Source organism: Sinohyriopsis cumingii, chromosome 2 (genome assembly GCF_028554795.1).
Source record: "Sinohyriopsis cumingii isolate HCF-2022 chromosome 2, ASM2855479v2, whole genome shotgun sequence".
Classification (NCBI taxonomy): domain Eukaryota; kingdom Metazoa; phylum Mollusca; class Bivalvia; order Unionida; family Unionidae; genus Sinohyriopsis; species Sinohyriopsis cumingii.
This window is the reverse complement of record NC_142962.1, coordinates 50919507-50942949: the sequence shown is the minus strand read 5'-3', so window position 1 is coordinate 50942949 and position 23443 is coordinate 50919507.

Genomic DNA, 23443 nt, shown 5'->3' with positions numbered 1-23443 from the left:
TGGCTCAAACCTGCAAGTTATGAAATTGAAATTAAAATTCAAGAACAAAATAAAGTTAAGAAAGCTTGAAAAAGAGGAAAGAGATAAACAAATGCAAATTCAAAAAGAAGAGAAAGAAATGGAGAAGAAATGACAAATGCAAAAGGAAGAAAAAGAAATAAAAATACAAATGCAGGAAAAAGAAAGGGAGATGCAAATGCAGGAAAAAGAGAGAGACAGATACAAAAATATGAGTTACAAATGAAACTGCAATTACAGAAAGATGTGATGTGATTTGGATTTTTAACATAGTTTTAACAATTTTTCAGTCATATTGCTACGATGTCTGCTATGTGGCAGTTTATAGTGATGTCTAGCACTGGGGCATCATGCCGCAGACATGTAGCATGATGTCCCACCCAGTCACATTATCCTGACACCAGGCCGACCAGTCCTAACACTAACCTCTTAATGCTGAGTGTCAAGCGAGGCAGCTATTAGTACCATTTTTGTAAGTCTTAGGTATGACTCGGCCGGGGATCGAACCCACGACCTCCTGCATCCCAGGCGGACGCTCTAACCACTAGACCACCAGAGCAGTATTACAGAAAGTAGAGCAGTACCTAAACCTGTAGTGATACTCACATTACAAGGGACAACAATCTCACATTTCTCCTGCGACCGATAAGGATTTGAAACCAATCCTTTGAGCCACATGTTCAGTGTCATAGTTTAACACCAAAATTAACATCAGAGATTCAACATTTTGACTACAAATTTAACTTGAACCCCACCAGTGGTCCTGGAAAACTTGAAACAATGTCACATCAAGTCATACCTGTATGAAATCAATAGGAAGGTGATTCATTTTCTCAGAAATGGAGAGTATTATAATCATTATGTCTTAATCCGTGACAGACTAGACAAAACTACAGCACAGATAGAACCTGACCCGGTACTCACTATCTGCATTTGCATTACTAGTTATACGATTCCACAAATCTCACAATACAACAGAAATCCAATAGTCGGATGACATCAACAAGCTTCTATCTAATGTAAAAAAATTAAAATATATTAAATGAAAGTCAGAAAGCTTCTGTAAGAACCAGAAAGAATATGTTTATGTTGAGAAAACAACCAGAAACCTGTCGCTGTCACTGCAATCTGGACAGTTCATCAAGCAAAGAGCACATGTCAACAAGGTAGTCACATGATACAACAAAACATAGTTATTTTTTTAATAAATATATACAGAATTCTGTGTTCTTTCATTGTAGTTTCTTTATTACGAACAGTTTACAACTTTATTTTTCATTTCATATTTTTTTTTGTTTCTACATCTGAAATGGGTTATTACTGACATCATGTGACAACTGGACCTATAATGTCATGAATATGTTGGTTGTGATATTTGTGTACCCATGCGACTAGCAATGCAAATGGTGAGTATCAGGTCAAATTTCATCAATGCCACAGTTTCATCTTATCTTTCAGCAGAGTAAAGACATAATTATTCTAATACTTGCATTTTCTGAGAAAATAAATAATTTTCATATCGGTTTCATGAAGGTATGCCTCGGGGTAACAGCATTAAGTTTGCTAGGCCATCTGGTATGCGGCTACACTTTGCCGACAACATGTTGGTGTCTTGTGATGCTAGACTGGTTTTCAAACCTTTCATGTCAGAAAAAATATCAATATCAAGCTGACTGTGAAACAACCAGTCTTCTAATCTAGTCCAGTGAGTGTTAAGATTGACTCAACAACTATAATTATGGTAACCACCCTAATGATCCATACTGCAACCTCCGAATATTCTGGGCAGAACTCAATAAATACAATTCACAATCAGTTACAACTCAATTACGTAATTGTTTCTGTCCTCAAGTAGTTGCAAACTTTCCTGACTTTCATCAACATTTGCAAACTTCAAGGAATTTTCATGTTCAGAAAAGAAATTATCATTTCTTCCAACTTTTTCCAAATTTCCTAGTAGCATGGGAGCCCTGTATACTTCTTCAATCGTATATGTATCGGTAATGAAGTCAATATTAACATTCTGGCATATTTAAGAGCTTGATGCAATGACAACATCTACTGGAAAGTCTTATTATATGTAATCTTGTGACAAAATGTGTTAATTTGTTTTGATGAAAGAAAAATTGGCTGATGTAGATTCTACTTGCACTTGTGTCAATAGCTGATGAACTTTTATTCCCCGTTAAGTCAGCCTTTATTATTAAACGACAATTACACTGGCTTAGACTAATGAATGCCTTTAGATGTGACATTACAAGTCTTTAATCATGCTTGATTATCTTGGTTTTTCTGTATGACAAATTACATTTTATTATATGGCAATCACGTAGGGAGGACTGTGTGCGAGAATAAAAACTTTTTCTTGCATCTCACTCTCTCAGCTCCTCTCTCTGAATTGTATTTATTGTTACCTTAACATAATGTCATTATTCATAAGACCATAGTTATTATAATTGTACAATATTTGCTTTTAATTTCTTGGTATATGCTAGTGATGTGATTTGATAATTAGATTCATTCTTAAGCACATGATGTAAAAAGCAAACATTTTATTTGTCATGGTAGTAAAGATAATAACTGTATGGATAATAATTATAATTCAATTTAATTTGTTCTGTTACATCTGATGATACAGTTTTGTAATCACTTCTGACAAAACAAAGTTTTTAGTAGTATAAAAGTCTTTGGCTGCATTTGGTATCTGATAAGTCTCTGTTGCTTCTTGTATAATTCTAACAAAATCTGGATCAAGTTCTATATAATTATTTTGACAGTTCCTTCAGGTCCTGAATTTCCTCTGTCATTGGTGCTTAACAGTTCTCTGCTCCTGAAAAAAATTTGTATTAAGATTAAATTGTATTGATGTAGTTAAACCAGCATTAACAGCCACATTCACCATGAATATATTCCATCCCTGACATAGAGCAGCATTTTTTTAAATGCTTCTTATAACTGACTTGTTAAAATAAACCTGTCTTAAGAGACCATATTCTTTAAAGTCTTTGAAATAACAGCTTACTACAGGTTCAAATGCATTGTTTGGTTACAATATAAAAATAATAAATGTAGAAAAGCCGCTGTAAATTACCATGTATGGTGTAAGTAGATTCCCTTCATTTTTAATTCAACATTTTAGAGAAAAAAACCTGTAATTTTAGTACACAAAATAATATTGACATCAGGAGGAGCATATGAACAAATTCTACACGTCCATTCAAACAAGTTATCGAGTCTCTTATTTCACAGAGAACACCAGCAGTTATCTTTGTCAGAAGAAAGTGTAGTTTCTCAAACCAACAAAAGTTAAAATGACCTGGATCATTTTATTCTTCCAACTGTTTGGGAGCTTGCCGACCAAGTGTGCAGGCTACATAAAACAGTACGAGCTTATTATGCAAAATGAAAACATTCAAAAGATGTTGCCTCTTTTATTTTTGCAGCATAAATCAGTATTTAACACTTGCTATCCAATGGCAGTCAACAGAATAATAGGTTGTTATTTCTAAAAGCCCATATTTTAAAAAGAGATATGGATATCAATGTGTCCTTCCTTCACAAACTGTTGATATTTCAAAATGACAATAGATCATTCGGAAAAGAGTTCAGCCCATTTGCTGCAAATTTTGTACCATGCCATTAACTACATCCTCCATGTTTTGTTGATGTTCCACAGTCCTACCACGTCTCTTAGATGTTTCTGAATGAGCAGTACATATACAAACTGCAGACACAGCTTGGAATAGTGATACAGAGTACATGTATTTTGACGTCTATTACAAATGATGACTCAGATGTGATCATAGAAGAAATGTTTTTAAGAAAATGTAAATTTAGAGAAACAAAGGGGTTTTTTAAGAAAGAAAAAGGGATCTCTATTTTTGTGTTTATGTGGTTTGGCATATTTTCATTTCGTGCATGTGTCATACATGTAACAAATACTGCAGCTGTTTTAATTTGGCAATTTTAGGAAATTTGCCAAATTAACTTGAACAACTTGTATCATCCTGTTCACTGGAAAAAGAAAATACATGCATAGAATAATAACTATTGTATTACATCCAATCTATCCATACCGATGATATTTTAACTTCTAAGGATTCCAAAAAGTGTATTCTTTCATTACATGTTATGCTTGACAATGCTCACAAGACATTAGATATATAAATGGTTTTTCAAACGTCAGACCTGAAACAATAATACTGACCGAAATGTATATGTGATTGTGACGCAAATGTATATATGTGATGATGGCCCACATTTATATGTGATGGTGACCCAAATGTATATGTGATGGTGACCCAAATGTATATGTGATGATGACCCAAATGTGGTGTGACAGAGTTCCAAATGTACTTGTGATGATTACCCAAATGTGGTATGGCAATGACCCAGATGTATGTGATGATGACCCGAATGGGTGTCTCCAAAGATATGGTTAGGACAAGACAAAAATGAAGCGGGAAGCAACTGCTATACTAATTAATCCAATTTCTGCCATCTTTTCATTTTTTGAGACTCATACAAGGTATTAAAGTATAACAAGGATTCACATTAATTGTACTTGCATTCATAACTTCATACATATAGAACACTTACAGAGCAAAGTCTCTTATTTTCAATCAGATGAGCATGCTGATCTGAAGTTAGAGGTATTATACCTCAAAGATCTTAAAGAGAAAAAAGTGAAACCAACAAGTAAAATTCAACAAATACTTTATTTTCACAGATAATGTGAAAATTTAAAAGTAGCTTACATTATGAAATATATCCCAAATAGCTCTCACAGATCCAAAAGGAAAAAAGGTGTTCCAAATGAATTACAGTGGTGTTCCAAATTGATTCCAATCTTGAATGTGCTGTAGTTCCAACAGTCTTAAATGTGCCGATGTGATAATCTTATCCATCACAATGATATAATCTAGAATGTCCTTGAAGGAATTCACTCTAATCCTAAAACAGTCCAAAAGTATCTGTAAGCACTTTGTTATTTCAGTGAATAAATGAAGTATATAAATTGTGTGAAATTACAACTGAACACAACTAAAAGACAGATTTCACTTGAGAGATGTTACAATAGGAATATGTTGTTAACTATGTTGATCACAACCTTTATATAAAATTGATCACAAACTTTATATAAAAACCTAAGACAATAAGAGATATAGGATATGGGTCCTTTTCCCATCAAATTCGTAAACAAGGTAAGGTCTGTTTACTTTATAGTTTTACTTTTTAGCAAACTACCTGGCAAATGAGAACATTTTTTCTAATGGACGAAACAATTTTCTGAACTCAAAGCCAGGTAAACATGTTTACAAATATCATCTCAGATGATAATCTACAATCATGGACAAAAGTTAGCTTTGCAATATCTTGCTTACATATGACCCTTACAATCGTGGACAAGAGTTAAACAATATATACAATATATAGATATACAAAAGGGCACTTGCAATGGTTTCTAACTGACCTGTATTACCCTTCTTTCAATTCAAAACCTGCCTGGTTTACATGTGATGCATCATATATGAAGGCATTTTCATTGCTAAGAAGGCCATCTGCACTGCAGCAACTATGCCATTTCCAGTGCCTGGATTGCCTCTCACTTTTACTGGACACCCTGAAAAGTAGGTTAGTATAATATTATTAGCATCATATACAAAATTTATAATAATTTATATCGGCTTTTGTGATGGAAGTTAAAGTTCTCTTTTGCCTTTAAATACTGTCTGTATTTTTACTAATGTACAGGAAATGTACAAGATTTGTTATTTTACTAAATTTTTACAAACTTTATTGGAATCCAACTTACCACATAAACTGGTCATGTAAACTTGTGACATAGTGGTAGTTGCACAAATTGTGTAGTGTACAACAGCATTGTTCTGTTATCAAAAAGACACTGAGAAAATTACTAGTTCACCATGAGAATACTGTAAGTAATATACTTTTTTCCCCTATAATCAGTATTTTCCTTCACCCTCATTTGCGCTTCAGAGACCCCCAAATTTTTAATTTGACCCCCAGTTTTGATACCAAAGTTTATTTTTTACTCAGTCTGACCCCCAGTTTTGACACCAAGGAGATTTTTGACTCTCAGTCTTGCACCCCTAGGGGATACACTGCCTATAATACCAAAACCAAATGCCAATACAGTATTTGCTTCAAGGACAATTAAGAAATAATAATTAAGATCGATGAGAAAAACATTCATATGATATGGATCATAAACGTTCTAAATCTGCCCCTCCTAGCCGTTACTATAGCAGAGATAATGCAAGATTTGTACAAAATAGTAAGCTTTACATGTGTGACACCAGGCCTGCAAACAAATAGCTGTATGACTGACCAATCAACCAATTATATCTAGCTTTGCTTACATCCATAGTCCAAGAAGAGATGACATAGCTCAGTTAATCCTGCATTTGAATATCTCATTTACTGTCTTCAAGTAATTCAATTTTTACAGTAACACTTTGTTTTGGCATATAATTTCCTTGAATGGATGTATAAAACAGTCATTAAAAAAGTATACCCACCTTTAAAATCGTGAGTGTGAACAGGAAGACATAATAAACACTGCAATAAATTTATTCAGTTTACAATTCCAAGTCAAATACATACCTGTCAAGATTTCATTTTAAAAAATGACAATACTGAGATGCCAATTATTCAACATTTTAACTGCACTTACAATAATATATATAAACATGTAATTACTTTATAATTTGCATTATGTGAGTTGATATTGTCTTCATTTACCATGGGATTTAACAACTGTATTGACAAAGTACAAGGCAACTATATCTGGTCATCTATTAGTTATTCCAGCATGTAGCCATATTATCTTCTGCAAAAAACTGAAAATAAGATTACTTAAAAATACATTGTATCACACAAGGCGGGGTAATTTATCCATTGTCAAGATAAACTGTATGTACATAACAGAAATGAAATATAATAAAAAGCTGAAGAATGAATAGAACAAATTTGCATAAACATTCACAGCAGAATCTTCAGCTTTCCCATTAATGTTGCACTTTCACTTAAAATAGGAAACATCTGTTACTAAAATAATGTCTTATAAAATAACTATTTTTACATTTTAGTCCAACTGTAAATAAAATTTATTTAAATCAAGATGTCTTCCCAATGGATGTTATTAGATTTTAGGTCCTTGTGTACGTGTATGTGTGGTGTATGCATGTGTATGTTCACTGTGTCATGCAACTTACAAACAGTTCAAGATAAAAACACAGTTCAATATGCTAACTATGGGACATGATTTATGAGTGGTCTAAAATGTACCTTTGGTTTTAAAATTTTAAACCATCATAGGTCTTAAAGGTTCTACCTAGAACTTAATATAATTTTAAGTTTTAAATGTTTGCTAATGTTATTGACCATTGGGTTACCTGGGTCACAACTTTAGAAACCTTTGAGACTGCCAGATCATAACCACTTATGTATTTTCTCTGCTACTTTTGTTTTGGTGCTTTAAGGTATAATAAAGAAGGTCAGTTACTTAGTGCTGTGGCAACTGGAGTCAAGTGTCTTGCCAAGAACAGACTGGTCCTATGGTAAGATACAAAACCCACCCCCTTATGGACCTGAGTCTGGCACACTAACCACTGAATGTTGCTTTATGTATGTACGTATGTATGTATGTATGTATGTATGTATGTATGTATGTATGTATGTATGCATACATACCTATCAATACATCCATGTATGCCAATACCATAAGATGTCAATTTATCATACCCATCTGAAAAAAGGAAATATAACATCACATTAGGAAAATATTGAAATAAAGAAACATGTATATTTCAAGACTTAAAAGTGTGCAGCATAGCAACATTGTCCCTATCTTTTTCCCACTTTTGAAAAACACCATATATTCATACCCATGACCCTAGACTGGACTTACAAAGAAGGGGGGAAAATGAAATTCTGATAGAGCTGTATACATCATATAAACTCCAATCATATAAACTCCAATCATATCCCAAACTTTGACATTTCTGTTTCAACATTATGTACTAGGTGTATGACAATATATAACTCTGTAAATTTGATATATAATTACATACAGGTAAAACCCTTTATAATGCGTTGCTTACGGGTCCAAAGAATAACATCACAATATAAGCTGGATCGAGTTAACAAATTTTTTGAAAAACTTCCTACAGAAAATGTGCACTGAAAGTTCAATGTCATCAATTTTAACTAACCTCTTGATCATATAAATCTGCTAGGGATAAGAATAATTGGTTTTTCCGATAGCATGTATTTAGGTGTTAAAAAGAGAGGTCACCTTATATTAAAAAAATGGGAGCCATGCTGCGATCGTGTTATAAGCAGAATCACGTTATAATGAAGCAAACAGTCAGATATATTCAGCAAAAGATACATTCCATGCCTGAAAGGTTACATAGTTACAATTCCTTTCTTTGTCTCACAAATTGCTAATTTTTCTTGCTGTAAGTATAACATCTATAATCACATATCACATGGCATGGTGGGAAAACCTGTTTTATAAAGGAATATTTTTACCAAGAATATATAGGAAGGAAATAATTTTACCAATAATTTTCTTTAGAACTGTACAAATGCCACATCAACTATGATGTGACAAGAAGAAATGTTACATATCATACAATGCTGTGCCATTCAACTGCAAGCCATCTCTCACAGAATGCATGTAATAACATTTTTTTATATGGCAATCATTTTTTTTACTAACCAATATGCCTTATATAGTTTGGACCCTGCAAGAGATAAGTACACTGACCATAAAAAACCATTTCAAAATTAAAATGTACCAGACACATACAAAATACAGTCCTTGATAAAAATGTGAAAACATCTGAAACCACGCTTTAAAAGTAGAAATGTCTGAATAAGACTGAACCATTTTAAAAGCTTATACTAACATCAAATTTTCTGATTGATTACCTATACAATGGTTTGGGGTGTACTGAGAAGAAATGCCATAAATTAAACAAGCTATATAAATAGCACTGTCTGTTGAAAAATACCAATTGACAAACTGTCATAAGTAGGTAAAATATCCATGTGCTACATTTCATGACTAAGTCACACACTCCCTGAAAATTCAAAATATAATTGTGACACACAAAAATGGGACAAATGCTAAATGAGACTAATGTAAACCATGTATGAAAAGCCTTTTTTTTAAAAACAAATAACCGACAATCACTCTGCTTTATTATGATACTCTTTTATTGACCTATATTACAGATAGATTTCCCAACCAAACTGATGTAACATCATAATTGGAGGACTTTTTCACATGTAATCTAACGCTAACAGTAATCAAATATACCCTATTATCAAGTGACCCATCTAAAGAGATTTCATTTTTAAGAAACAAATTTATTGCAATATTTCATGTTTGCATGGGATGCAATTTATGTGAATACTTGTTAAAAAGATTTGCAATACTGTCCACTGTAACTCACTTTACCGATATATTGTTTTTCATGCAGCCTTCTTCTCTTTCTCCATTCTACATCATTCTTATCTAGTTCTTGTACAATTCCATCAGCAAATTCTCTGCAAATCAAATAGTAATGTGCAGTTTATATTATCAATGTGGTCTTTATTCATTGATAAAATAAAGTGTAACAGAAAATAAAAAAAGGCAAACAAAATAAAATCATTTTGCTAACAATGAAAATCAATACAAAAGATAAAACAAAACATAGGATGCCTCATATAGTGCAATCATTCAGCATGAATAATTGCTATAGCAAGCATAAATTCTTACGTGTTTAAAATTGTCCTAAAATAATGTACAGCAACTTGGTTATGTCACCAAGGAACATCCTGCCAACTTCTTTTAGGACTTCACAAACAATTTTCTAGGTTGATAGTTGGGAATAAAACCTTAATGAATACTCAAGTTGGGAATTCTTCCTGATACAAAAAGATTGGAAACTAACAGTATATAGTATTTACAATGCAATTATGGCTGTATTTGGGCACAGAAGACCACCCACCCCACAAAATTGCTGCACCTTGCACAATATAAACCCAGTGTATTTCCTAGTGGTAATAATGAAAAATCCAATGGAAATTGTATCCTAATATTTTGCATTCTGCAATGAATGCAGTAATGGCCTTATCAAACGTGGGACCCAATTTGAATCAATTTGGCAGGGCCCCTGCTTTTAAATGAAGGGCCATCGATGTGCACAGCATTTGGAAATAAACTTTTGATGTCAGCCCTGAATGAATGTACACATTTTATTTTATCATGAAATAATGCACAACTTTCGTGCAAATAAAAATTATATCTTTAAGTCACCTGGCTAAATCCCTACACACAGGCCCATTTCATAACAGTGAAAAAAAAACATTACAACACAAAATACCATAACAATTCTTTGCAATAACGTTTATTATTTCTGCAAAGCATTTATACTGTTTGTGATCAAGCCATTAAAAAAACTCCAACCTGACAAACTTAATGACTTTTACTGACTGAAATTTGTATTACTGCCCCGCTCCCCCCATATCAGAGCATATGCAATGAGGGACAAATACAAACACATACATGTGCCATTATGATACAAATACTGGGATTATTTGCGATAATGATAATATTATTATCATCGCCACTACTGTAAAGATAATAGAAGCACCATAGTATTAATAATAATAATAATAATAATAATAATTTGTACTTGGTGTAAATTTCAATATCAACATGATGGTTGGTGTTTTGGTACAAATGGGACAAAACAAAAAAAGAATGTAATTACAATTCACCCATGTCAATATCTATAATTTGCCATAATGTGATTTCTGGTTTGTATCATGCATGTATACATAAAACATGCTGCAGACAGGAAGTTATATCAGCAGTTAAGACCAATGAAATGCCAAGGTACAACATGCATGATACAAGAAAGTTTATTTAATGAACATAGCAAAGACAACATAAAAGTACTAACTCAGGGCCAGCTATTATACAGACATATACAGTCATTTGAACAAATTTCAATACCACATTCACACTGTGACTGATTAATCTGATATTCCTTTTTAAAGGAATGTCTATAGTAAAGGTTACTCACTCTTTCATTGAGGCACGACAATCACTTTTCAGAAAGTCATGAGTATCAGTTGAACATAGACAAAGTAAACCAGATTTGCAAGTGCTGCCTTGAATATTAAGGAGGAAATAACTGACCCATGTCCCCCATACTAAAGACAATTGTGGAAATATATTGAAATGAAAGGACACAATAACCCTATTATTTGTGCGAGTACATTACGACATAATGGAAATGTACAGAATTATTTAAAGCTTACAGAATATTATAAACTACATCATTCCTGTTGAGTAAAAACAAGCAAATAAGCACAAAGTGTTACAATAATATTAGGTGTTACAATAATATTAGGTGTTTAATGCAAAAGTTAAGCCATTCGTGATATTTCTTAAACTGAATAAGGGGCTGGTGTTGTGTGCTTTTACTTACATACAAATAATATAGAGCCTGAGGCAAAGAAAAACAGTGCCCAATGGCGTGATGATATACCTATTAGCATATGCTAGTGTGTATGTTTTCGAGTTTTAACGTAGCTTTAAGAATTGTTCAGTTTATTGTGATGTCTAGCACTGGGGCATCATGCCACAAATATATCCCACCCAGTCACATAATCCTAACACCAGGCCGACCAGTCCTAACACTAACCTCTTAATGCTGAGCGTCTAGCGAGGCAGCTGTTACTACCCTTCTTACAAATCTCTGGTATGAATCGGCAAGGCTTCGAACCCGCGACCTCCCGCATCCGAGATGGACACTAACCCCTAGGCCACTGGAGCGGTCTTGCCCATTCTAGTTAACGACTAGTTAAATAAAAAGAGACAAAAATCATCAATTATTACACCATTTGGTTAGAAAGCTGTTTACTCACGAGTTCATTTGAAGAATTTCAATTTAAATCCAACCTACGCGATAAGCTCCAACTCACTACACCCTTCCATGAGATACGTAATTTCGAGGTCTTTCATGTATTATACTACAGTACAGATCACAGGGGCTGTTGGTGTAATTATGATATTTATTTATAATATACCTGCCTAAAACGTTTATATTTATAATTATTCGTTTATTGAAAAAAAAATACCTTGCATCGAATGATATTGGATGACTGGCCTTCACTCTTCTAAAACATAAATCGATAATTCTCCAACTTCTAAGATACAACACACTTATGCGGATAAGATGATGGTATTCCGAATATGTCGTCACGTGATTAAAATCTCGTTTATGAGTTTAAATCTCGTTCGGTTCGTTAGATAAATTGGAGCTCAAGATTATCAGCGGCGTTACTATCGTAGGAGCTGGAGATAATAGCTTAGTAGATCTCGTTTTTGAGTTGAAATCTCGTTCGAATCTCGTTCGGTAATAAAGACGGAGATCAAAATTACAGCGGCGTTACTGTGGAAGGAGCCGGTGATTGTAGTTTGTAGACTGAGCTTCACGTGTTTCTGGAGCCGTAAATTGTGATTTTTATTAACGGAGCCGTAGATTAAAAGTGTTTTAGGAGCCGCTAATTGTAGAAGGAGCCGCTAATTGTTGTAGGAGCCGCTAATTGTAGTTTCTATAAAAATATAGGGAAAGATTGTAATCACCGTCATTTTAGGAGCCGCTAATTGTTATCAGAGCCGCTAATTGTTGCCGATATAATAATATAGGGAAAAATTCTGATCACCGCCGGGTACCTGCGGCTTTCCATACAGTAACGCCGCTGATAATTTTGATCTCCGGCTCTACTACCGAACGAGATTTAAACTCATAAACGAGATTTTAATCACGTGCTGTCATATTAGGAATACCATCATCTTATCCGCATAAGTGTGTTGTATCTTAGAAGAGGGAGAATTAACGATTTATGTTTTAGAAGAACGAAGGTCAGAGTCATTAAAATAAAATTCGATGCAAGGTATTTTTTCTAATAAACGAATAATTATAAATATAAACTTTTTGGGCAGGTATATTTTTAAGAAATATCATGGTTACACCAACAAATCATGATGTATCTGTATAATACAGGAAAGACCTCGAAATTACGTATCTCATGGAAGGGTGGGGTGGGTTGGATTTAAATTGAAATTCCTCAAATGAACTGGCGAGTAAACTGCTTTCTAACCAAATGATGTAATAGTTGATGATTGTTGGCTCTTTATATTTAACTAGTGTCGGGAAGACAGATCTTGTGGCCCGGGGGTTAGAGCGTCCGCCTCGGATGCGGGAGGTCGCGGGTTCGAACCCCAGCCGACTCATGCCAGAAACTTGTAAGAAGGGTAGTTAACAGATGCCTCGCTAGACGCTCAGCATTAAGAGGTTAATGTTAGGACTGGTCAGCCTGGTGTCAGGATTATGTGACTGGGTGGGATATATTTGTGGCATGATGCCCCAGTGCTAGACATCACTATAAACTGCCACACTTCAGATATCGTAGCGATAAGACTGAAAAATTGTTAAAACTCAAAAACATGCACACTAGCATGGGCTAATAGTTATGTCATCTCCCCAATGGCACTGTTTTTCTTTGCCTCATCCTCTGTATTATTTATATGTTAGTAAAAGCACACAACACCAGCCCCTTGTTCAGTTTAAGAAATATCACGAATGGCTTAACTTTCGCATTAAACACATAATATTATTGTAACACTTACTGCTTATTTGCTTGTTTTTACTCAACAGGAATGATATAGTTTATAATATTCTGTAAGTTTTAAATAATTCTGTACATTTCCATTATGTACTCGCACAAATAATAGGGTTAATGTGTCCTTTCATTTCAAAATATTTCCACAATTGTCTTTAGTATGGGGTACATAGGTCAGTTATTTCCCTCTTCATATTCAAGGCAGCACTTGCAAATCTGGTTTACTTCGTCTATGTTCAACTGATTCTCATGACTTTCTGAAAAATGCTTGTCATGCCTCAATGAAAGAGTGAGTTACCTTTATTATAGACATTCCTTTTAAAAGGAATGTCAGATTGATTAGTCACAGTGTGAATGTGGTATTTAAATTTATTCAAATGACTGTATATGTCTGTATAATAGCTGGCCCAGAGGTAGTACTTTTATGTTGTTTTGGCTATGATCATTAAATAAACTTTCTTGTATTTTGTACCTTGGCATTTCATTGGTCTGAACTGTTGACTTACCTTCCTGTCTACAGTATGTTTTTTGCATACATGCATGATACAAACCAGAAATCATCTTATGGTGAATTATAGATATTTACATGGGTGAATTGTAATTACATTCTTTTTTCGTTTTGTACCATTTGTACCAAAACACCAACCATCACGTTGATATTGAAATTTACACCAAGTACAAATTATTATTATTATTATGGTGCTTCTATTATCTTTTCAGTAGTGGTGTTGATAATAATAATAATATTATTATTATCACAAATAATCCCAGTATTTTTATCATAATGGCACATGTTAATATTTGTATTTGCTATTGTTATTCTTCCTCTCTTTACTATTATTATTATTATTAATGGTCACTACTTCATGTTCATAATAACTCTTACTAGAATGCAAATACCATGATTAAAGAATTTTTATCATTAAAACATAAACATACCAAGATAAGTTTCATAGTTGTCTTTGATAAAATTTTACCTGCAGATGTAGCTAAATTTGCTTGGCAGTGACCACTTTTTAAATAATGCTTTGCCACGCCTTATGGCATGTACCCATGCATTCCAGAATTCTTTGCTTTTAGGAAAAATGTGTCCACCCTTCTGTAAACAGGCTTGAATTAATACTTTTTGTTATTCAAATCTCAAATGTTTACTGCACACCAATAAACTGGCAATGTGAGATCAAATCAAAAGTGTTCCAGATGAAGACTACTTGCCTACAGTGCCATCTAATAACATCTATTGGGAAGACAACTTGCCGATGTCCCTCATTTCATTCCCTTTGATATATTTAAGGGGGAAGAAGGGCAGTAATAATAAGTTCAGTCAGTAAAAGTCATTAAATTTATCAGGATGGAGTTTTTTAATGGCTTGATCACAAACAGTATAAATGCATTGCAGAAATAATAAACGTTTTTGTAAAGTATTGTTATGGTATCTTGTGTTGTAATGTTTATTTCACTGTTATGAAATGGGCCTGTGCGTAGGGATTTAGCCAGCTGACTTAAAGATATAATTTTTATTTACACGAAAGTTGTGCATTATTTCATGACAAAATAAAATGTGTACATTCATTCAGGGCTCAACTCATGCCCATTGGATCGATTGGGCCCAGTGCCCACAAGGTCCCTATACATTAGTAATTTTGAAAAATATTTCTAAAGAGAGAAAGCAATTTTAAAGTGAATGAAGAATATTTTAAATTCAGTATCATATAAAACTTATTTAAAAGTTTATTTCCAAATGCTGTGCACATAGATGGCCCTTCATTTTAATCCGGGGGGGGGGGGGCTGCCAAAATGATTAAAGCTGGGCCCCACATTTGATAAGGCTGTTACTGCATTCATTGCAGAATGCAAAATCTTTGGATATAATTTCCATTGAATTTTTCATTATTACCACTAGGAAATACAGTGGGTTTATATTGTGCAAGGTGGAGCAATTTTGTGGAGTGGGTGGGGTGGGTGGTCTTCTGTGCCCAAATACAGCCATAATTGCAATGTAAATACTATATACTGTTAGTTTCCAATCTTTTTGTATCAGGAAGAATTCCCAACTTAAGTATTCATTAAGGTTTTATTCCCAACTATCACCCTAGAAAATTGTTTGTGAAGTCCTAAAAGAAGTTGGTAGGATATTCCTTGGTGACCTAACCGAGTTGCTGTACATGATTTTAGGACAATTTTAAAGAATTTACGCGTCCTGTAGCAATTATTCATGCTGAATGATTGCACTATATGAGGCATCCTATGTTTTGTTTTATCTTTTGTATTGTTTTTCATTGTTAGCAAAATGTTTTTGTTTTGTTTGCCTATCTTTTATTTTCTGTTACACTTTTTTTTTACCATTGAATAAATACCATAACGATAATATAAATTGCACATCACTATTTGATTTGCAGAGAATTTGCCGATGGCATTGTACAAGAACTACATAAGAATGGAGAATGGAGAAAGATAAGGCTGCATAAAAAACATATCAGTAAAGTGAGTTACAGTGGACAGTATTGCAAATCTTTATAACCAGTATTCATATAAATTGCACCCCGTGCAAACATGAAATAATGCAATAAATTCTTTCTAAAATATGATATCTCTTCAGTTGGGTCACTTGATAACAGGGAATACTTGATTATTGTGAGTATTAGATTACATGTGAAAAAGTCCTTCAGTTATGATGTTACATCAGTTTGGTTGGGAAATTTATCCAAAATATAGGTCAGTAAGTTTATTCATCATAATAAAGCATGATGATTGTCAGTTATTTGTTTTAAAAAACGCTTTCCTACATGGGTTGCATTAGTCTCAATTTAGCATTTCTCCCATTTTTGTGTGTCACGATTATAATTTGAATTTTCAGGGAGTATGTGACTTAGTCATGAATTGTAGCATATGGATATTTTACCTACTTATGATAGTTTGTCAATCGGTATTTTTCAACAAACAGTGCTATTTATGTAGCTTTTTTAATTTATGGCATTTCTTTCCAGTACACCACAAACCAATGTATAGGTAATTAATCAGAAAATGTGATGTTAGCATAAGCTTTTAAAATGGTTCAGTCTTATTCAGACCTTTCCACTTTTAAAGCATGGTTTCAAATGTTTTCACATTTTTATCAAGGACTGTATTTTGTATGTGTGTGGTACATTTTAATTTTGAATTTTTTTTTTTATGGTCAGTGTAATTATCTCTTTCAGGGTCCAAATTATATAAGGCATATTGGTGAGCAAATAAAATGTTATTACAAGCTTTCTGTGAGATGTGGCTTGCAATTAAATGGCACAGCATTGTATGATATGTAACATTTCTTCCTGTCACATGGTCAGTTTTCAGATAGCATAGCATCATCAACTTTAAGGTGAGATCTTAAAGTCATAGAGTTGTACAGTTGATGTGGCTTTTGTACAGCTCTAAAGCAAACGTATTGGTGAAATATATTTTTTAATATGTTTCCTTCTTATACATTCTTGGTAAAAACATTCCTTTATATTTTCATGCATGATAAAACAGGGTTTCCCATCATGCCATGTGATTTGTGATTATAGATGTTATACTTACAGCAAGAAAAATTAGTATTTTGTGAGACATAGAAAGAAATTGTAACTGTGTAACCTCTCGGGCATGGAAATTATCTTTTGCTGAATATATCTGACTGTTTGCTTCATTATAACGTGATTCTGCTTATAACACGATCGCAGCATGGCTCCCATTTTTTAATATAAGTTGACCTCTCTTTTTAAGACCTAAATACATCCTATCGGAAAAACCAATTATTCGTATCCATAGCAGATTTATATGATCAAGAGGTTAGTTAAAATTGATGACATTGAAATTTCAATGCACATTTTCTTTAGAGAAGTTTTAAAAAAAAATTTATTAACTCAATCCAGCTTATATTGCGATGTTATTCTTTGAACCCCTGAGCATTGTGTTGTAATGGGTTTTACATGTATGTAATTATATATAAAATTTACAGAGTTGTATACTGTCATACAGCTAGGAACATAATGTTGAATATAGAAATGTCAAAGTTTGGGATATGATTGGAGTTTGTATGATGTATACAACTCTATTATGATTTCATTTTTTCCCCTTCTTTGTGGGTCCAGTCTTGGGTCATGGGTATGAATATATCATGGTGTTTGACAAAAGTGGGAAAAAGATAGGGAAAATGTTGCTATGCTGCACATTTTAAGTCTTGAAATATACATGTTTCTTAATTTCAGTATTATCCTAATGCGATGTTATATTTCCTTTTTTCAGATGGGTATGGTACTTTGACATTGGCATACATGGATCTATTGATAGGTATGTATACATCCATATATAAAGCCACAGGCATTCAGTGGTTCGAATGCCAGTCTCAGGTCCACAAGGGGGTGGGTTTTGTATCTTACCATAGGACCAGTCTTTGTCAGCTATCGTGGTCTGTCCTTGGCTAGACACTTGACTCCAGTTGCCACAGCACTAAGTAAATGACCTTTGTTGTTATACTTTAAAGCGCCAAAACAAAAGTAGCAGAGAAATAGATAAGTAGTTATGATGTGGCAGTCTCAAAAGTTTCTAAAGATGGGACCCAGGTAACCCAATGATCATAATAAACAAATTAGCAAACATTTAAAACTTAAAATTATATTAAGTTTAAATTCTAAGCAGAACCTTTAAGACCTTCTGTGATGGTTTAAAATTTTAAAACCAAAGATACATTATAGACCACTCTTAAATTATGTCCCATAGTTAGCATATTGAACTGTGTTCATATCTTGAACTGTTTAGAAGTTGCATGACACAGTGAACATACACATGCACACACAACACATACACGTACACAAGGACATAAAATCTAATAACATCCACTGGGAAGACATTTTCATTTTTTATTTAAATATATTTTACTAAATTTTATTTGCAATTGAACTAAGATGTAAAAATAATTATTTTATAAGACATTATTTTAGCACCAGTTGTTTCCTATTTTGAGTGAGAGTGCAACATTAATGGGAAAGCTCAAGTTTCTACTGCGAATGTTTAGACAAATTCTTTTTATTCATTCTTCAGTTTTTTTATATTTCATTTCTGTTATGTACATACAGATCATCTTGACAATGGATGTCTTCGTATGATAAAAGTATAAATCACCTCACCTTGTGTGATACAATGCATTTTTAAGCAATCTTATTTTCAGTTCTTTTGCAGAATATAATATGGCTATATGCTGGAATAACTAATAGATGACCAGATATAGTTTTGCCTCGTACTTTGTCAATACAGTTGAGAAATCCCACGGTAAATCAAGACAGTATCAACTCACATAATGCAAATTATTATAAAGTAATTACATGTATATATGTAATTGCAGTTAAAATTCTGACTAGTTGGGATCTTAGTATTGTCATTTTTTAAAAATGAAATACTTGACAGGTATGTATTTGACTTGGAATTGTAAACTGAGTAAATTTATTGCATTGTTTACTATGTCTTCCTGTTCACACTCAAGATTTTAAAGGTGGGTATACTTTTCTAATGACTGTTTTATACACCCATACAAGGAAATGATATGCTAAAACAAAGTGTTACTGCAAAAATTGTATTCCTTGACGACAGGAAATGAGATATTTTCAATGCAGGATTAACTGAACTATGTCAATTCTTCTTGGATCATGGATGTAAGCAAAGTTGGATATAATTGGTTGATTGGTCAGTTATAAATGATACATCTATTTGTTTGCAGGCCTGGTGTCACACATGTAAAGCTTTCTATTTTGTACAAATCTTGCATTATCTCCGCTACAGTATCTGCTCAGAGGGGCAGATTTAGAACGTTTATGATCCATATCATATGAAATTTTTGCTCATCGATCTTAATTATTATTTCTTAATTGCCCTTGAAGCAAATACTGTATTGGCATTTGGTTTTGGTATTACAGGGAAGAAAAGTAGATTACTTACAGTATACTCATGTTGAACTAGTAATTTTCTTGGTGTCTTTTCGATAACAAAACAATGTTGTTGTACACTGTACAATTTGTGCAACTAACACTATGTCACAAGTTTACATGACCAGTTTATCTGGTAAGTTGGATTCCAATAAAGTTTGTAAAGATTCAGTAAAATAACATCTTTTACATTTCCTGTACATTAGTAAAATACAGACAGTATTTAAAGGCAAAAGAGAACTTCAGCTTCCGTCAAAAAAGCCGATAGAAATTATAATACATTTTATATATGATGCTTTGATTAATAATATTATACTAACCTACTTTTTACGGTGTCCAGTAAAAGTGAGAGGCAACCCAGGCACTGGAAATGGTATGGTTGCTGCAATGCAGATGTCCTTCTTAACAATGAAAATGCCTTCATATATGTGCATCACATGTAAACCAGGCAGGTTTTGAATCGGAAGAATGGTAATACAGGTCAGTTAGAAACCATTGCAAGTGCCCTTTTGTATATTTATATATTGTATATATTGTTTAGCTCTTGTCCATGATTGTAAGGGTCATATATAAACAAGATATTGCAAATTGTAGATTATCATCTGAGATGATATTAGTAAACACTGTAATTCATTTGGAACACTTTTTCCTTTTGGACCTGTGAAAACTATTTGGGATTTATTTCATAATGTAAGCTACTTTTAAATTTTCACATAATCTGTGAAAATAAAGTATTTGTTGAATTTTACTTTTTGGTTTCACTTTTTTCTGTTTACGATCTTTGAGGCGTAATACCTTTAAGTTCAGATCAGCATGCTCATCTGATTGAAAATAAAAGACTTTGCTCTGTAAGCGTTCTATACGTATGATGTTATGAATGCAAATACAGCTAATGTGAATCCTGGTTATACTTCAATACCTTGTATGAGTTTTAAAAAATGAAAAGATGGCAGAAATCAATCAATTAGTATAGCAATTGCTTCCCACTTCATTTTTGTCTCCTCCTAACCGTATCTTTGGAGACACCCATTTGGGTCATCATCACATACTTCTGGGTCATTGTCACACCACGTTAGGGTCATCATCAAATTTGGGTCATTGTCATACCACATTTGGGTCATCATCACAAGTTCATTTGGAACTTTATCACACCACATTTGTGTCATCATGACATATATATTTGGGTCAACATCACATATATCTTTGGTGCAGCATCACATACATTTGGGTCACCATTACTTATACATTTGGGTCAGTATTGTTGTTTCAGGTCTGATTTTTAAAAAACCATTTATGTATCTAATGTCTTGTGAGCTCTGTCAAGCATAACATGTAATGAAAGAATACACTTTTTGGAATGCTTACAAGTTAAAATATCATCAATATGGATAGATTGGATGTAATACAAAAGTTAATTATTCTATGCATGTATGTTCTTTTTCCACTGAACAGGATGATAAAAGTTGTTCAAGTTAATTTTGCAAATTTCTTAAAATTGCCAGATTGAAACACCTGATTATTTGTTACATGTATGTTCACATGCACGAAATGAAATTATGCCAAACCACATCAACACAAAAATAGAGATGCCTTTTTCTTTCTTAAAAAAAAACTTTGTTTCTCTAAATTTACCCCTTTCTTAAAAACTTACACTTTCTTAAAAACATTTCTTCTGTGATCACATTTGAGTAGGTCCACAAAAGTCATCAACTGATTATAAACGTCAAAATACATGTACTCTGTATCACTGTTCCTGCCTGTGTCTGCAGTTTGTATATGTACTGCTCATTCAGAAACATCTAAGAGACGTGGTAGGACTGTGGAACACTCATAGTATACATCAACAAAAAATGGAGGATGTAGTAAATTGCATTCCGGATATTCATTTCAGCATTCCAGAAATAGCAGGTAAAATTGTACAGTAGAACCTGTCTTGAAAGACCACCTCTTGTGTCAAAAAATAATGCTCTCTGAAGACAGTTGGTCTCTCATAACAGGTCACAATTTCATATAAGTAATACATTTGTGCTTTGAGAATATGGTCTTTCAGGACAGGTGGTCTCACATAGTAGTGGTCTTTCAAGACAGGTTTTACTGTACAAAATTTGCAGCAAATGGGCTTAACTCTTTTCCGAATGATCAATTGTCATTTTTCAAATACCTAACCAATAGTTTGTGAAGGTAGGACGCATTGATATCCATGTCTCTATTTGAAATATGTGCTTTTTGAAATAACAGAACCTAGTATTCTGTTGACTGCCAATGGATAGCAAGTCTTAAATACTGATTTATGCTGCAGAAACAAAAGGGGCAACATCTTTTGATTTTTTTTCTCCATTTATCATTATAAGATCCTACTGTTTTATATAGCCTGCACACTTGGTCAGCAAGCTCCCAAACAGTCGGATGAATAAAATGATCCAGGTCATTTTAACTTCTGTTGCTTTCAGAAACTACACTTTCTTCTGAGAAAGATAACTGCTGGTGTTCTCTGTGAAATAAGAGACTCGATAACTTGTTTTGAATAGACTTGTAGAATTTGTTCATATGCTCCTCCTTGTGTCAATATTATTTCATGTAATTAGTTTTTTTCTAAGATGTTGAATTAAAAATGAAGGGAATCTACTTTGACACAGTACATGGTAATTTACAGCGGCTTTTGTACATTTATTTTTTTTATATTGTAACCAAACAATGCATTTCAACCTGTCGTAAGCTGTTATTGCAAAGACGGTAAAGAACATGGTCTCTTAAGACAGGTTTATTTATACAAATCAGTTAAATGAAGCATTAAAAAATGCTGCTCTAAGTCAGAGATGGAATAGATTCGTGGTGAATGTGGCTGTTAATGCTGGTTTAACTGTACATCAATACAAAATATTTAATCTTAATACAAATTTTTTTTCAGGAGCAGAGAACTGTTACGCACCAGTGACAGAGGAGGAAATTCAGGACTTGAAGGAACTGTGTCCACATAATTATACAGAAATTGATCCAGATTTTATTAGGATTGTACAAGAAGCAACAGAGACTTATCAGATACCAAATGCAGCAGAAGACTTTGATACTGCTAGAAGCTTTGTTGTTTTATCAGTTGTGATTACAAAACTGTATCATCAGATGTAACAGAACAAATTAAATTGAATTATTATTATTATTCAGACAATTATAATCTTTACTACCATGAAACATACCATATTTGCTTATTACAACATGTGCTTAAGAATAAATCTAATTATCCAATCACATCACTTGCATATAACAAGAGTATCAGAAATCAAAAGCAGATCTTGTACAATTATAATAACTATGGTCTTATGAATAATGACATTATGTTAAGGTAACAATAAATACTATTCGGAGAGAGGAGCGGAGAGAGTGAGATGCAAGAAAAGGTTTTTTTTTATTATTGCACACAGTTCTATCTTAGTGATGGACATATAATAAAATGTAATTTTGTCATACAGAAAAACCAAGATAATCAAGCATGATTAAAGACTTGTAATGTCACATTTAAATGCATTCATTAGTCTATTGACACAAGTGCAAGTAGAATCTACATCAGCCAATTTTTCTTTCATCAAAACAAATTAACACTTTTTGTCACAAGATCATATATAATAAGACTTTCCAGTGATGTTGTCATGGCATCATGCTCTTAAATACGGCAGAATATTAATATTGACTTCATTACCGATACATATACAATTGCACAAGTATACAGGGCTCCCATGTTACTGGGAAATCAGGAAAAAGTTGGAAGAAAGGAAAAT